We start from the raw sequence: 17,544 nt of genomic DNA, 5'->3' as shown, positions 1-17,544 counted from the left end.
TGAACCTCATAGAATATGATTAAGTGAATAAAATAATACCATCATGAAATTGTTTATTGAGCATCCACTACATGCCGAGTACTGTTACTAGACTAATAAAAAGGCAAAATAAAACAAAACTCTTGTCAGTGAGGATGCAAGACCTTGACCAAAATAGTTCTTAGATGTTTAATACTATGCACTTCTAGGGTAAGCTATATACCTTCATCTTCCCAGAAAGATTAATAGTGTCTATAATTTCAACTTTCAAGAGCAGATGCAATCAAGAGAGGCAGTATTGCATAATATAAGAGCATTTACTTCCAAGTTTAGCTGCCTGTGTTTAAATCCTTGCTGTTTCTTTTACTTTGAGTTTGATTCTGGGCAAGTTACTTACCTTCTCTATGCTCTATATTACTCAATTATCAAATATAATAATGATACTACCGACCTAGGTTGTTGTATTTAACAAATTAATATAGGTAAAATATTTCATTAGCTCCTGGCACATTTTAAGCTTTTGGTTAATGTTAACTGTCATTATTATAATTACCCAGCCTCTCTTAAAAATCTACTTTTATTGACACTGGTTATTTTTACCAGTTAGTTGCATGTAGCCCTTAAACAAAAGTCTTATTTACTATAAATATACTGTTCTTATAGCTTTATGATAAATACTATTGTCCCTCTTGCTCAGCTGAGATAAATACAGAGAGATTGCCACAGGCTTTGTGGTCAGATTGCCTTGGTTCTGAACTAAGTTCTACTTTATACTAACAGTGTGAGCCACAACAAGTTATTTCAGCTCGCCATGTCTTGGTTTTTTCACCTGTAATCAGGAATAATTTTATGTACCTCATAGAGTTGCTGTGAGGCTTAAATGGGATAATGGCTATAAAGTATTTGGCACAGTGCGTGGCACAGAATAAGTAATAAATATTAGCTAAGTGGCACACATAGTAACTCTGGAAAGGGAGAGAAATGCGGGACTGAAATTCTCTCCTCCTGTTCAGAGTAGGAGCTCTGGTGTGGATCAAAAATAAAGCTTAGTTCTGGAGTCCATAGAGCCACACAATTAGACCACCCTGCTAGGGTGGAGTATAGGAAATATAAATAGAACTGGTCTAAGGCAAACAAACCCTTGCTTTCTTTTGGCTCTCTTGGATCCCTTCTTTTCTGCATAGTTTGCTCTTTTGATTCTTTCTGATCCCAGTGGGTTGGTGCAGGAAGACACCATTCCACAGCTCTTGAAAATTTGAGCAGGATCAGGGTGCGGCTCAGGGGAAAGGAGACTGAGAGTGGGTGGTTTAGCTCATCTAGATCTTATAAAAACAAGAAGGAGAAAGAGGGGGAAAGGGCGTTTAAAAAGAGAGATTGAGAGACAGAGAGAGTGTGTGGACACTTTTTTTCTATATTCTCACTTATTTTCTCCTTTTTGGCCAAAATTTTAAGATCCAGTGAACTAAGATATGATGTGAGCTGAGTTTGCTTTCTTGTGTGAACCCCAAGCTAGATGGGAAAAAGGAATCCCTGGCAGCATACATGTTTCAATCTAGCATTGAATAAAGAGAGTTCCTTCAGTGCTATTTATCTCCTGGATAATATAGAGGTGTTTTTTTAAATGGCCACAAATTCATTGTCACTCCTTCCATCAAGAAATGGGATCTGTGAATACCCTATTCTCCATGATGTGCTTATTTCACATTGCACACCTGTATCAAAAAAAACTCATATACCCTATAAATCTATACATCTACTATGTACCCACAAAATTTAAAATAAAATAATTTAAAAAACAAACAAGCAAACAAAAATAAGGCCATGGCCAAACATGGGAACTTGTTGCCATGGTTAAATGGTGGTAGGGCCAACTTGACCTGATTTCAGAGATGGAAGAACAGAAAGAGGAAAATCAACACTGAGGGTAAAATTAATGCTTTATTCTTAAGTGATCCTGTGAAGAGGAAGTGCCAGGTGAACTGGGATCAGTTTCTGAACTTGTCTGTATTTCTCTTTACCTTGAGAATTTACCTTTGTTCAATCTAGCTCTGGGGGAAAAGCCTCAGATGTTGGTTTCTTCCCACCATCAGCACAGCTACCCTCTCCTGTAGTTTCATGCGGGCTCACTTTGCAAAACTGGAATGGTGACAACCATGAACACCTCATCTCAGAATGCCTGGAAGGGCCAGTGGAGTTGAGGCAATCTGAAAGGAGGAATTGGAAATATCCAACAAACCAATGTTTTACCACCTGGTTTTCAATCATAAACTTCATTAATCTGAAGGAAGTTGAGCTATTTATATTTACAAGGAAGCATCCAAGGTCAAGTGTTCACTGCTAATTAGAATCCTAGAACTTTGGGGCTTAAATACCTTCAGAAGCCTTCTGGTTGAATCTTTCATTTTACTCATGAGAAAACTGAAACTCAGAGAAAGGAAGTCATTTGGATAAATTTATTAAACCACAAAGTGGCAGAAGCAAGGAAAGAAACCTGGTTTTCCAAGTCTGAATCCAGAGTTATTTTTACTACATCAGTGCCTCACAAACTTCAATATGCACACAAATCACTTGAGGCTCTTTTACAAAAGGCTACTAAGGAGAAACAAAATTGTCTTACCCATACCATCACATTTCTTCTTATCTTATCTTTTATCTTGTGCATGTTTATTTCACCATCTTTCTTTGAGATACAGACTGTTTTTCATTTTTCATCTCCTTATTACCCCTGCTTTCATTTGTCCATTTTGACACTTGCCTTGGTATTAGTACCAGTAAATGATGAAATACGCACAAGAGAAAAGATAACAAATGCGATGTCATGGCTAAGTCAACGTACTTCTCCTTCGTGGCCTTTTGCAAAAGGTTTGTTGAAGGTGGAGGTAGAAACTGGTTTCAAAACAAGTTTGGGGGCTATTTCTGGATTTCCTGTCCCCTGTATTCATGGAAAATCCAAAGCATACAGTATGAATATATAGTAGTGTGCCCAGTTTTATTCTGTGGTTTGTGGAAACTGGTCACACTGCTTTATAGCCACACCACATATATTTAAAGGCTATAGCTATGCAATGGGGTTTCAGTCCAAATGGTTCAGAAAACTACTTCAATCTTTTACTTTGTCAGTAGGATTCTGGCTGGTACTTAGAGAAGAACTAGATGAACAGGGAAACTTACGACTTCTATTTAAGCAAGCCAGGACCTTCAAATTAAGTGGGGTTATTTTCCTTCCCAATTTTAGAAGATATAAGCTCACACTGGAGCTAGTTCTCTGCCTTCCCAGCTTTATGACTCATGTGACCTTACCTTGGATAGTTCACTTCCTTCTCAGGGCCTCAGTTCCCTAATTTGTAAAATGAAGGACTGGACTACTTCCAAAGCTCTTGTATTTCAGTTACCATGTTCATCCCTTGAACATGGTAATTGATGTGCAAGACAATGACTAAATCCATGAAATCATCTGCTCCAACTATGTTCTCCAGGTTCCCTTACTTCCTAACATAGAAGGAGCACACAGAAGATTTTCAGTACTAAAGTTGAAACAATGAAGCCTTTTTTGGTTATCCTTTAGTTACCCAGAAAAATAAATCAACCAGAACTTTTCTCTCAGCCACCAAGAGTTCTGGTAACCTGTGTTTTCCCTCTGAGAAGCTTTTCTGCCGGTGTCCTTTATGCTTGTTGGTGACAAGAAGCAAGACTAGGGGTAAGAGTGGGAGTAGCTGGAGTCTGGACTCAGTGGGCTGCAGAGTAGTTGACAATCATGTTTTCTTATTAGGTGTCAGGAATGACCTTGGCCATTTATGAAATATAAGTGATGCCAGGGAATGCTTAGCTGTTCTTTAGAAAAGATTTAGATTAAAATTCCTGCATTGCAATTTTACAAAAGAGAGCAGAGGAAAGGGAAACATCAAGCTAAGTTTGACCTTCTCACCTTGTGATTCTGATCTTCGAGGGTCTCTGGTGACAGTGCTATGCCTTCTTTGTGCATAGCTGGCACTCAATTTTTTGAGAACTGGCTTCAGTACTTCTTGCCTTAGAAGAAAATAAAAAGCAAAATTATATGATGAAATATGGATGAACCCAAAAAAAGAAAGAAAGATAAGGAGAGGGAGAGAGAGAAAAAACAAAACCCAGAGAGGTCACAGGGTCTATCTTTTACATCTAAGGAAGTAGAAGCTTACGTGAGCTCAGGCAGAATTGGCCATGTGATGTTTTTAAAAGTCCATATAAGGAAATTTCATGCTACAGCCTGTCAGTACTGCCAATTCTGCTCATGAATTTTCTATTCTGTTTGACAATTCTGTTTTCTGGAGTTATAAAAGGAGGAGTGCTTCTTCTTAATAAACTTCCTCTTCCACAGCAGGATAGAAAGGAACCATAGCTGAAAATAGGAGTTTTTAAGTGTGGCAGAGCAAGCCCAGAAATCGGGGTTTTCAGCCTGGGTTATCTTCTAACTAGCAGTGTGTCCTTGGGCAACTAGTCTTTCTATGGCTTTTTTTTTTTTAATCTGGAAAATTAAAGAAGGTCAGAGTATAAAATCTCTAAATTATCTTCTACTAACACAAATATGTGTTGCTTTTTTTTCAACTTTTATTTTCGACTTGGGGGCTACATGTGCATGTTTGTTACATGGATGTATTGCATGATGCTGAGGTTTGGAGTACAGTACGATTGAACCCATCATCCAAGTTGTGAGCACAGGAACCAATAGGTCATTTTCCAACCTTTTCCTCCCCCCTTATGGTCCCCAGTGTCTATTGTTCCCGTCTTTATGTCCATATGTACCCACTGCATATTTGGTTCTTGAAATGTTTGCGCTGAAGCACCCTGGAATTTGATTCCCAAGCAACTAATGCTGCCATCTTGTGGTCAAAACAAGTTTGTCTTTTTGTTCTAAAGATGGCTCTCCAGCTAAGACACAAATGATGTGCATTCATTCAGTATATTATCATCTATGTATGTATGTATATCTATCTATAGCTATCTATGTATATCTGTCATCTATCTGTTTATCTATATCTCTATCATCTGCTCATAATCTATGTATCTATCATCTATTTATCCTATTTTTTAATTTTTTATTGAAGTATAACATACATATAGAAAATTTCACCATTAATAAGGATGCTAAATTTTCACAGACTAAGCATATCTGGCACCCAGATCATGAAACAGAGCACTACCAGATCCCACAAGCCCTCTTGTCACTGCTCCCCACCCCCAACCCACACTCACAGTGAATTTCACAAATATTGTGCAAAATAAGGCCAGATATAAAAGTTAGTACCCGCCCCCTGCCCTGGGTTATCACTATCCCAATTACTAACAGCATAGATATATTTTGCTTGTGTTTGTATTTTATAGAAATTGAGGTATTCTCTACGTATCATATTGTTGCATATAGTTGTAGATCATTCTTGTTGCTGTAGAGTATTCCTCAAGAGCCTCTTAAAAATTGGTCTGCGGTGGCCGGGCATGGTGGCTCACGCGTGTACCCCCAGCACTTTGGGAGGCCTAGGTGGGTGGATCACTTGAGGTCAGGAATCCGAGACCAGCCTAGCAGACATAGTGAAACCCCACCTCTACTAAAAATACAAAAATTAGCCAGGTGTGGTAGCATGCACCTGTAATCCCAGCTACTCGGAAGGCTGAGGCAGGAGAATTGCTTGAACCTGGGAAGCGGAGGTTGCAGTGAGCTGAGATTGCGCCACTGCACTCCAGCCTGGGTGACAGAGCAAGACTCCATCTCAAAAAAAAAAAAATTGGTATGTGGTTAAATTAAATTTTGTTTTTTTCAGTATGAAAGTCATGTTTTGTGCATGGTAGGAAAGTTTTTTAAAAAGTAACTCATAACCCTCTTCCCAAAGATAGATCAACCATCATTAATATTTTGGTGTTTTTCATCTCAATATTGTTTTGATACATTTTTTTCAACAATTAAGATAGTTGTATATAGAATTGTATATATAAATTTTGTTACCTTAATAGTAGAATGTAAACATATCACTGTGTTATTAAACATCCTCATGGATGTCATTTTTTATTTATTTTTATTTCTGGAAGTCTTTTTAAATAAATAACATTCACTTACATTTGGGGGGCTCAGAATATTTTTTCTTTGTTTTACTATGAACAAACCCAGTGAACATCCTTAACGAGAAAATGTTTTCTGTTCTTTGGATTGTTTCTTTTTAATACAACTTCAAAATTTAATAAAAGTACTAAAAGTAGAACTTTGGGGTCAAAGCCTTTAAAAACAGGAGACAGCTTCAGTTTGTGCCTACGATGCAGTCAGTGATAAGACACTGGGGGAGAAATTGGCACATACTGAGTTCCTAGTATATGTACCAGACATTGTACAAGGGGCTTTACTGACATTCTCTCATTTAATTCCCTGAAAAACTCTATGAGGTACACATAATCTGCTTTTTTGGAGAGAGAAAAATCAGAACTCAGACAGGTTAAGTAACTCATCCAAAGGTGCACGAGGAGTAAAATGGCAGAACCTAGATTTGGACTCTTGTCTGTCAGGCTACAAAGACAAAGCTTGTGATCTTCGACTACACCACACTGCCCCCCAGAGTGCAGTTTGAATGATGCAAAGGAAACAGACCCTCTTCAATTAATCATCTCCACGGGCCTGTCACAGTTCCTAATAAACTGTACATGTTATCTGGGCAGGGCAAAATTCTATTTTTCTCAACCATTACATTAAAGCAAGAGTATCACAGTGGCTTTGATCTTCTAGCAAGGCCTAAGAATAGAAATTGGGCCCCAAGAGAGTGTGAGCAGTGTTTGCCTAAGAAGAGGAAGAAGCTGTTTTCCACCTATGTTCATTCTTCTTGAATTTTTTCTACAGTGAGATGGAAATTGCCTTTTTCCTCTTGTTTCCCTTCTATTAATACATCTGAGTGCTCAGTCTTCCCTGCCCCATCCCTCTGACTTTTCCCCAGCTTGAATGTTGTAGCAGCCAGCTGGTACACTACTAAAGTTCTCTCTGTCTCCTTTCTGCAAAAACTAAAGCCTCATGGCTGGATTTTTGGATACCCTTCCTGGTCATTCCAGCTGCTTTCTAGTTCCACTATTCCTTCCTCCTCCTCTCCTCCTGCCAAGTACATCTTCTTTATTTCTCCAGATTCCATCTTGTTATCTGCTACTACTATTAGTACTACTACTACTACCCACCCCCCACCAAAAACCAATCTCCCAGATTATCTGAAGCTACTTTGGGAAGCAGAGGGTAGAGTCCTGAGAGAAGGAAATGAGAGAGGAAAAAAAAATGTCAGCTAGGGCTGGGCGCGGTGGCTCACGCCTATAATCCTAACACTTTGTGAGGCCGAGGCGGGTGGATTGCATGAGCTTAGGAGTTCGACACCAGCCAGGGCAACATGACGAAACTCCATCTCTACTAAAATACAAAAAATTAGCCAAGTGTGGTGGCATGCACCTGTAGTCCCAGCTACTCGAGAGGCTGAGGCACACGAATTGCTTGAACCCAGGAGGCAGAGGTTGCAGTGAGTCAAGATCATGCCACTGCATTCCAGCCTGGGCAACAGAGTAAGACTCTGTCTAAAAAATAAATAAATAAATAAATAAAAATTTAAAAAGTCAGCTCAACTCAGTTGCTGCATGTTAGATAAATGTCAGGCAGCTGGAGTACAGCATGAGCACTTGAAATGACTACCATGAACACAAATGCTAACCTGCTGCACCCTGCCTTAGGTCTGAGACATGAAAGAGATGTCAGTATGTCCTTCCTTGTTCTGAATTGCCCAACAAGCAAAACCTTTACCAGATAGCTGTACTTCCCTCTCCGCCAAACCGACACCAAACTAAAACTCACCCTGCAACATCCTCACCCTAATGCTAAAGTTTGTACCAAGTTTGGGGAACTAATGAGCATCAGACTCCTATTATTTAAAAAAAAATGATGCTGGAACAATTATATATCCATATACAGAAATAAACAAACAATACATCTCAACCCTTATCTCATACCATATATTAATACAAAAATTAACTGAAAATGGATTATAGACCTAAATGTAGGTGTTAAACTATAAAAGTCTTATAGGAAAACCTAGGAAACATGATAAACATAATTCTTTATTACCTAGAGTTAGTCAACGGTTTCTTAAATATGACAATGAAAGCATAAGCAGCAAAAGAAAAAAGTGGAAAAACTGGACTTCATCAAAATTTGTTTGGTACAACAACAAATTAGATAACCTAGATAAAATGGATAAATTCTGAGAAACACACAAATTACCTAAACAGACTCAGAAAGAAATAGAAAATCTGAACAGACCTATAACAATTACAAAGTTTGAATCAATAATTTAAAAAAAAAAAAAAAAAAAAAAAAACTCCCAAAAAAGAAAAGTCCAGCACGAGACGGTTTTACTGGTGAAACATAAACATATAAAGAAGATTTAATACCAATTTTTCTCAAACTCTCCCAAGAAACAGAAGAAAAGGGAATATTCTATGAAGTCAGTTTTCCCTTGATACCAAAGCCACATGAAGGCATCACAGGAAAAGAAAACTACAACTATCTCATGTGAATACAGGTATAAACATTCTCAATAAAATTCTGTCAAACTGAATTCAATGGCATATGAAGAGGACTACACATCATGAGCAAGTGGGATTTATCCCAGGAACAAAAGGGTTGTTTAGTATAAGAAAATTAATCAATGTAACCTATTACATTAAAAGAAAGAAGGAAAAAACATATGATAATTTCAATTAAGGCAGGAAAAACATTTGACAAAGTCTAGCCACCCTTTTTTGATAAAAACTTTCAACAAATTAAGAGTAGAAGAGAACTTCCTCAGCATGTTAAAGGGCATTTATGAAAAACTCACTGCTAGCATCCTCCTCAATGATGAAAGACTGAAAATAGTCTCTTAAAACCAGGAGCAAGACAAAGATGCTTGCTTTTACCACTGCTATTCAACATTGTACTAGAAGTTCTAGTCAGATAAATTAGGCAAGAAAATAAATAAAAGGCATCCAAATTGGAAAGGGAAAAGTAAAACTATCTCTATTTGCAGATGACATGATCCCATATATAGAAAATCTGAAAGAATCCACCAAAAAACCTACAAGAGCTATAAACAGATTCAGTAAAGTTACAGGTTAAAAGATCTACAAACAAACAAAAAATCAGGTGTATTTCTATACACTGGCAATGAAAAGGAAGTTAAGAAAACAATTTTACTTACAATAGCATTAAAAGAATAAAATATTTAAGAATAAATTTAATCAAGGAGATAAAAGACTTATACACTGAAAACTATAAAACATTGCTAGAATAAATTAAAGACCTAATGAAATGGAAACACATCCTGTTTTCAAGGATTGCAAGACTTAATATTGTTAAGATGGCAATACTACCCAAATGAATCTACAGATTCCATGCAATCTCTATCAAAATTCCAACGGCCTTTTCATAGAAATGGAAAAGCAAATTTTAAAATTAGTATGGAATTGCAAGGGGCCCTAAATACCCAAAATATTTTTGAAAAAGTAGGACAAAGATAGAGGATACACACTTCCCTATTTATTTGGCCATCTAAAGGCATGAAATATTGATACATGCTACAATGTAAAAGAAACTTAAAAACATTACAGTAAGTGAAAGAAACCAGATATAAAAGGTCACATATTGTATCATTCCATTTATCTGAATTGTCAAGAATGGGTAATCCACAAAGACAGAACAAAGAATGGTACATGCCAGGGGCTAGAGGAAAGAAGGAGTGGAGAACAACTACTTAATGGGTACAGTGTTTCCCTGGGAGATGATAAAAATATTTTGTTACCAGAGGTTGTGGTTGCCCAACATTTTAAATTCACTAGATGCCACTGAATTGTTCGCTTTAAAATGATTAATTTTATGTTATGTGACTTTCACCTCAATAAGAAAAGGTAAAACGTTTGTGCTTCAAAGAATGCCATCAAGACAGTGAAAATACAAGCCACAGAGTGGAAGAAATATTTACAAGTCATATATCTGATAAGGAAATTGTATCCAAAGTAATGAAATTTTATAGCTCAACAATAAAACTATAAATAACCCAATTAAAAATGGGCAAAGCATTTACAACACAGTTCTTCAAAGAATATATGGAAATGTCCAATAAGCACATGAAAAGATGTTCAACATCACTAGTCATTAGGGAAATGCAAGTCAAAACCACAACGAGATACAATTTCACACCACTAGGATAGCTATAATCAAACAAACAAACAAAACAGAAAATAGCCAGCATTGACAAGAATGTGGAGAAATTTAAACCCTTATACATTGTTGGTAAAAATATAAAATGGTTCAGCCTCTTTGGAAAATAGTTAGGCAGTTCCTCAAAAAGTTATGCATAGAGTTACCATATGACCCAGCAATTCTACTCCTAGCTGTATACCCAAGAGAAATGAAAACACATGTTCACAAAAAAAGTGTAATATATACGTGAGTGTTCATAGAAGCATTATTTGTAGTAGCCCCAAAGTGGAAACAACCCAAATGTTTATTAATTGATGAATGGATAGACAAAATGTGATATATCCATAAATGAAATATTATTTACCTTTTAAGATACAGTTCAAGTCTGTAAAGTCTTTTCTAATTCTTCCTCACTCTGACTCTAGGAATCATTGACCACCCCCTCCTTCATACTCCCACAGTACTCCACACATGTGTCTATAATGTCTTGCTGTACTTTTAAGAAGTGAAACTATCTACCACCACACAGTCTTATGCTTAAATCAACATGATTTTACTATTCTACTGTCTTCATCAACATTACTATTCCAGGAAACTTTTGCTTAGGAAACTGCAAGTTGTAAATCAACTTTATTGTACATTCCAGGGACTTACTGAAAAAATGATCAACTCATCAGGAACATCAAACAATAGTTATAAGCAAGGATTCTTTGAACTCCACTCCTCAAAATCCTTATGTGCTGGATATACCAGTCTTAAACTACTGTGTAATGATTCTTAATCAATTATAACAATGCCCTCTTCCCATTTAAAGATCTGCCTTAAACCAGACTTCAAAACTCATAAATATCCCAAATCCACCCTCACCATGTGTAGATACTACTAAAGTCTGTTGAGGTAGTGCCACCCCTTACTGCAAAGAGAATAAACTCAGCTTTGTTTCTTCAACAGTTTGTATTGATGATATTTTGGAGTAATAAGAAATCAATATTCATTTACATGTTTACATCTCTCCGTTAGATTTCTCGTTCCTTTAGAGCACAGACTATGTCCACTTCATCTTTTCTTTCTCCATATCTAGCCTAACCCCTGGAATATTATAAAAATTTTAAGCAAGAATGATATTGAATGAAAAAAGGGTGAGTGGGCCTGGAGGATGCCAAAACACTTAGGAGGCTATTGAAATAAAACAGACTTAAAAAGATAAAGGCTTAGAGGACGTCAGCCCACATGGAGAAGAGAGTGAAAGAGATTTAGAAGGTAGAATTAATGAGACCACATAACAAAATGTCGTGCATAAAGGAGAGAACAGAATTAAAACTGACTTTAGGGTTTTCCGTCTTGGGAGACTGGGTAGATACCAAGAGTAATTCTGTTAATGTGAATAATTAAATTGTGAGGAATAACAAGTGTTAAGGCAAGAAAATGAAGTCAACTTGGACATTTAAGTCAAATTCAATAGTATTTCCATACTTGTATATTGCCATTCTGACTAAAGCACATTGAACTTGGAATTAAGAATACTGGTTTCTGGTCCTGGTTTGACTGCTTTTAGGCACTTTATCATTATGTCTGTGCTTAGCTCTCTCATCTTCACAATGAGACTATGTGTTCTCTGAGTATCATTCCTACTCTGATAGTCTTGTATAGAATGATGATGCAGACCATGTCTCATATTTACTGTGAATCAGGTATACAGGAGAACAACAGAGGGCATCCTCATATCAAAGGTAGCCTCAGAATTTTAAAAAGCAGTTCAAAGAATGGATCAGCATTCTCAGGCTGTAATGGATCTTTAAAAACAATCTTGGGCCGGGCGCGGTGGCTCAAGCTTGTAATCCCAGCACTTTGGGAGGCCAAGACGGGCGGATCACAAGGTCAGGAGATCGAGACCATCCTGACTAACATGGTGAAACCTCATCTCTACTAAAAACAAAAAACTAGCCGGGCGAGATGGCGGGCGCCTGTAGTCCCAGCTACTCGGTGCTACTCAGTGAGCTGAGATCCGGCCACTGCACTCCAGCCTGGGTGACAGCGAGACTCCGTCTCAAAAAAGAAAAAGAAAATCTTATCTTTGTATAAAGTTTTGTAAAATTAACAAAATAAATTTACATAAAGGTTTTAAAATATATGACTTGTCCTCACCATAATTATGTAATCTGGACAGGAGCTAGATTATCCCACTTTATGGATGAAGAAATAAGCTCTGAGAGGCTAGCGAAGTTTCCACGTTCCCTGCCAGGTGTTCATTTGAAGAAGATCTGAGAAGAGCTTTCCATAGCTGCCACAATAGGGGAAACAAATGACAAACACATAGACAACTGAATGTAGGATAAATGTCAGAGAGAGACAAGTGCTAGAAAAAAATATAAATCCGGGTAAGGCCATAAAAAGTGACTTTGTTTGGAAGGGGGAGGAGTTTTATTTTAGATAACATGGTCACTGAAAGCCTTTCTGAGAAGGTGACATTTGTGCAGAGGCCTGATTAAGGAAGGAAGAAGCCATGTGAAACTTTGAGGAAAGCATTCCAGGTAGAGGAAGTAGTGAAAAGGGCCTGAGGCAGGAATGAGTTTGATGGCTTGAAGGTAAAAAAGGAAGACCAATGTGTCTGGAACAGCATGAGTAAGGGTGGGTCTAGTGGGCTGTGGTGAGCGGTTTGGAATCTATTCCATGATGGGAAGTCAATGAAGGGTTTTGAGCAGGAGTGTGACAAGATCTATGTATTTTAATCATCACTCTGTTTTGTGGAAAACTTGACTGAGTATCACTTGAGTGGATGATCAGTTAGAAAGAGAGTTAGGAAGACTAATTAGGAGGCTACTGCAGTAAATCTGGAAAGAAGAGATGTTGGCATAACTAAGATGAGAGTGGTGGAAGTGAAAGGAGATAGTTAGATTTGTGATATGTTTGAAAGACAAGTCTGTCAAAACTTGCTAATGGGTCAGATGGGGAGTAGGACATAAAGAGAGGAGCCAATGGTGATTCCTAGATTTGGGGCTTAAAAACACTTGGCAAAGCAAATAAGAATAGGGGTAGGGTTTTTGGGGGTGGTGAGGTGGGAATCAAAGGTCTGCACTACATCTCCATGAATATACTAAAAACTATTGAATTGTACACTGTAAATGGGTGAATTGCATGGTATATGTATGACCTATATCCCAATAAAACCATTGCCAAAAAATGAGTATTTGTTAGACCTATTAGATGCTTCTTAGCTATCTAGTAAGCAGTTGAATATGTAAGTCTAAAGTTCAGGGGAGAAGTTGAAACTGGAGATATAAACTTGGAAGCCATCAGCATGTTGATGGCATTTGTTTTTATCTACTGCTCTGTTAAAAGACACCCTAAGACTTAGTAGCTTAAAGTGACAATAAATTATTATTTGTCATGATTTTGTGTGTTTCTTGTGGCTTGTGTAGCTGCAATTATCTGGAAGCTCAGCTACAGCTGGTACGTGCATGTCTGGGGCCTTGGTGCTGGCTATCTTATGGGGTGCCCCAGTTCTCCTTCATGTGGCATCTCTTTCTCTCCATATGGTCTCTCATCATTTACTTATGTACCACAAGCTTCATACATGGGACTTGGCTCCCAAGAAAGCAAAAGCAAAAGCTGCTAGGCCTCTTAGTGCTTAGTCTCAGAATTGGCACCTTCTAATTTCACTGTATTTTCCCATATTCTATGGTTCAAAGCAAGTTACAAGGCCAGCCCAGATTCAAGGAGGAGGAGAAATGGACTTCACCACCTGTCAGAAGGAACAAGGTGCACATACAACCATAGGAGGAGCTGTCGGTGGCCATCTTTGTAGGTAATGCGTCACAATATTTAAAGTCATGAGATTGCAAAAACAACCAATGGGAAAAGGATTCCTTGTTTGATAAATGGTACTGGGATGACTGGCTAGCCATATGCAGAAGATTAAAACTGGACCCCCTCCTTGCACCACATACGAAAATTAACTCAAGATGGATTAAAAACTTAAATGTAAAACCCAAAACTATAAAAATGCTGGAAGACAACCTAGGCAATACTATTCAGGACATAGGCACAGGCAAAGATTTTATGATGAAGAGGCGGCCAAAAGCAATCACAACGAAAGGAAAAATTGACAAATGGGATCTAATTGAATTTAAGTGCTTTTGAACAGCAAAAGAAACTATCAACAGAGTAAACAGACAACATACAGAATGGGAGAAAACTTTTGAAAACTATGCATCTGAAAAAGGTGTAATATCCAGCGTCTATAAGGAACTTAAGCAAATTTACAAGAGAAAAACAACCTCATTAAAAAGTGGGCAAAGGACATAAACAGACACTTTTCAAAAGAAGACATATATACATCAACAGACGTATGAAAAAAGTTCAATATCACCGATTATTAGAGAAATGCAAATCAAAATCACAATTAGATACCATCTAACACCAGTCAGAATGGCTACTTTCAAAAAGTCAAAATATAACAGATGCTGGCAAAGTTGTGGAGAAAAAAAAAGAGTATTTAAACACTGTTGGTGGGAGTGTGAATTTGTTTAACCATTGTGGAAGACACTGTGGTGATTCCTCAAAGACCTAAATACAGAACTATCATGATACCCAGCAATCCCATTATTGGGTATACACCCAAATGAATATAAATTGTTCTATTATAAAGACACATGCACACGTATGTTCATTGCAGCACTATTCACAATAGCAAAGACATGGAATCAACCTAAATGCCCATCAATGATAGATTGAATAAAGAAAACGTCATACATATACATCACAGAATACTATGCAGCCATAAGAAAGAATGAGATCATGTCCTTTGCAGAGACATGGATGGAGCTGGAGGCCACTATCCTTAGCAAACTAATGCAGGAACAGGAAACCAAATGTTCTCACTTATAAGTGAGAGCTAAATGTTGAGAACACATAGATACACACAGTGGAAAACACACACACTGAGTTCTATCAGAGGGAGGAGGTTGGGAGGAGGGAGAGGATCAGGAAAAATAACTAATGGGTACTGGGCTTAATACCTGGGAGATGAAATAATCTGTAAAACAAACCCCCATGACACAAGTTTACCAATGTAACAAACCTGCATATGTACCCCTAAACTTAAAGTAAATGTTTTAAAAATTTTTTTTAAAAGTTATGAGATTGGATGAGATGACTAAGGGAGTAAGTATAGAGAAACATAATTTCTGAGAATTGAGATCTAGAACAGCCAAATGATGAAGAGGAACCAGCAAAGGAGACTGAGAAGTAGTAATCTATGAGGTGTAGACCACAAGATAGACCTAGGTTCAAGTCCTGGCTCTCTACTTGCTAGCTGTTTTACCTTGAATACCTACTAGACCCTGGGTACATTTCTTAACTTTGCTGAGCCTCAGCTTCCTCATCTATAAAATGAAGATAGTAAGAGTACCTACTTTTCTATCCCTTTTCTTTATCACAAAGTGGGGAAAGAATAAATAAATAAATTTTAAAAAGTAAAATTGCCCTTTGGATCTTACACAAGGAATCCATTGGTGACTTTGGAAAGTGAGTGTTGGGAGCAGAAGATAAAATGGCTGAAAGATGAATAGGAGCTTCTTTCCAGAAGGTTGTCTATAAAGGAAAAATAAAGGCAGGGGCTAGAGTGGAACAAAGTGCTGATTGTGAAGTTTTTTGAAAAGATAGTAGATATTTAAACATGTTTATAATGCTGATGAGAAGAAGCTAGCAGAAAATTAATGGCCGAAATTCCAAAAAAAAAAAAGAGAATAGATCAGCGATGGAACATGGTTCCCAGTGTATGATAGGAATGGGATTCATGTAGGGGTGGGATGATTAAATGTGGGCAGGAGTCAGAATTCCTCTCCTGTCAAATCAGGATGCAAACAGATACAGATATACCTGTAGGCAATATCAATTTTCTTAGTGACTAGGATAAGAGATGGTCTATGATAGAGAGAGGATGGTGGTGAGGCAGAGACTAACAAAGGTTGAAAGGTGATGAATAAGAGACTACTGAGGAGGTGGGACACATCAAAGGGTGTTTCTATGTTGAGTCAGTTAAATTTGAAGATCACATGGCACCAATGGGCATACTGATGTGGCTATCTCGAGCAGAGCTCTACAGTCCTGTGGAAGGATTAGAGATGGCAGGTGAGGTGGAATGATCTGGGGTTGGGTTTCATAGCGTAGAAGCTTTGCTAATTTTAATGCTTTCTTTCAGAAAGACTGAGAAGGAGAAATCATGTAGGAGTCTAAATTCTTACTTTTATTAATAACCTGTGACCTAGAAATATCCAAGAGCTGATGGTGAGAGAACTCAAAATTTCTAAGCAACTATCCATGTACTAAGGCCACAGGATACATATGCGCATTTTCTCACTGTAAGCCTCACAACTGCCATGATAGGCAGGCAAAACCTTTGTTTTACAAATGAAAACCTTCAAGGCTCAGAGAGGTTACGGAACTTGGCTGAGCCTGATTTTCTTGTGCTTCCTTCAGAATGTGAAGGCAGACTGATTATTGATGGAGCAAAGTGCACATTGGGGTGTGCACTTTGATTAGCTTTATGACATTATTTTGAATCTCCACACATACTCTGTGTTTGGTGTTCCTCTAGGAAATAACTGAGAAAAGGCCAATCATCAGGCCTCTCTCTCTCTGAATGAGGAGAATGTGGTTATTTATAATTCGTCTTTTAAGATGCCAGTATTGCTGCTGAGAGACTCCATATAGCTTTCTCATTTTCATGATATTTTATTGTAGAAAACTACCTCTTTTTGCCAGCTCTAGTCCAGACTGTATTTTCAAACCTCGTTTTGATGATTCCTCCAATCCCTTTTATGAAATGGTCTCTCTTGAATTTCCCTTTGACTAGGGTCAGGGTGAAATTCCTTACTGGTACATCTGGTTAATGATGTCACTGTTTCCTTTTCTTGCCAGTTTCCTGACATAATTACAAAGGAAACCTCTCACATTTTAGGGGTAGAGAAACCAAGACATAATGTCAGCCATGGCCAGGTTTGTGGGATAGTTGCTAATACTAGGTCTCAGGTGTGCATGATCAAGCAACTGAAAAATACGGAGTTAACTTCCTGCTGGAGCATCCCTTCATCTTTAGTGCAGGGTGATAGTCAAAATAGGTTTACACCTGTATTGGCCTGTATTAACTAATTAGAATGGGCAATAGCTTAGTCCTGGAGCAGAGTTTCCAAAGCCACTTGCTGAGCCAGGCCCTAAGTCTTTAGTTGCTGGATCATGGAAAGTATAGAGCAGGGTCAGAGGGGATGGTGGGGATCTTGAAGCAGTAGCTACTTACCAACCAGTATGGAAAGGATTTCAAGAATTGAACAACAGGAACAGCC

The sequence above is a fragment of the Piliocolobus tephrosceles genome, chromosome 12, assembly GCF_002776525.5.
Source record: "Piliocolobus tephrosceles isolate RC106 chromosome 12, ASM277652v3, whole genome shotgun sequence".
Lineage (NCBI taxonomy): Eukaryota > Metazoa > Chordata > Mammalia > Primates > Cercopithecidae > Piliocolobus > Piliocolobus tephrosceles.
This window is presented reverse-complemented; position numbering follows the sequence as displayed.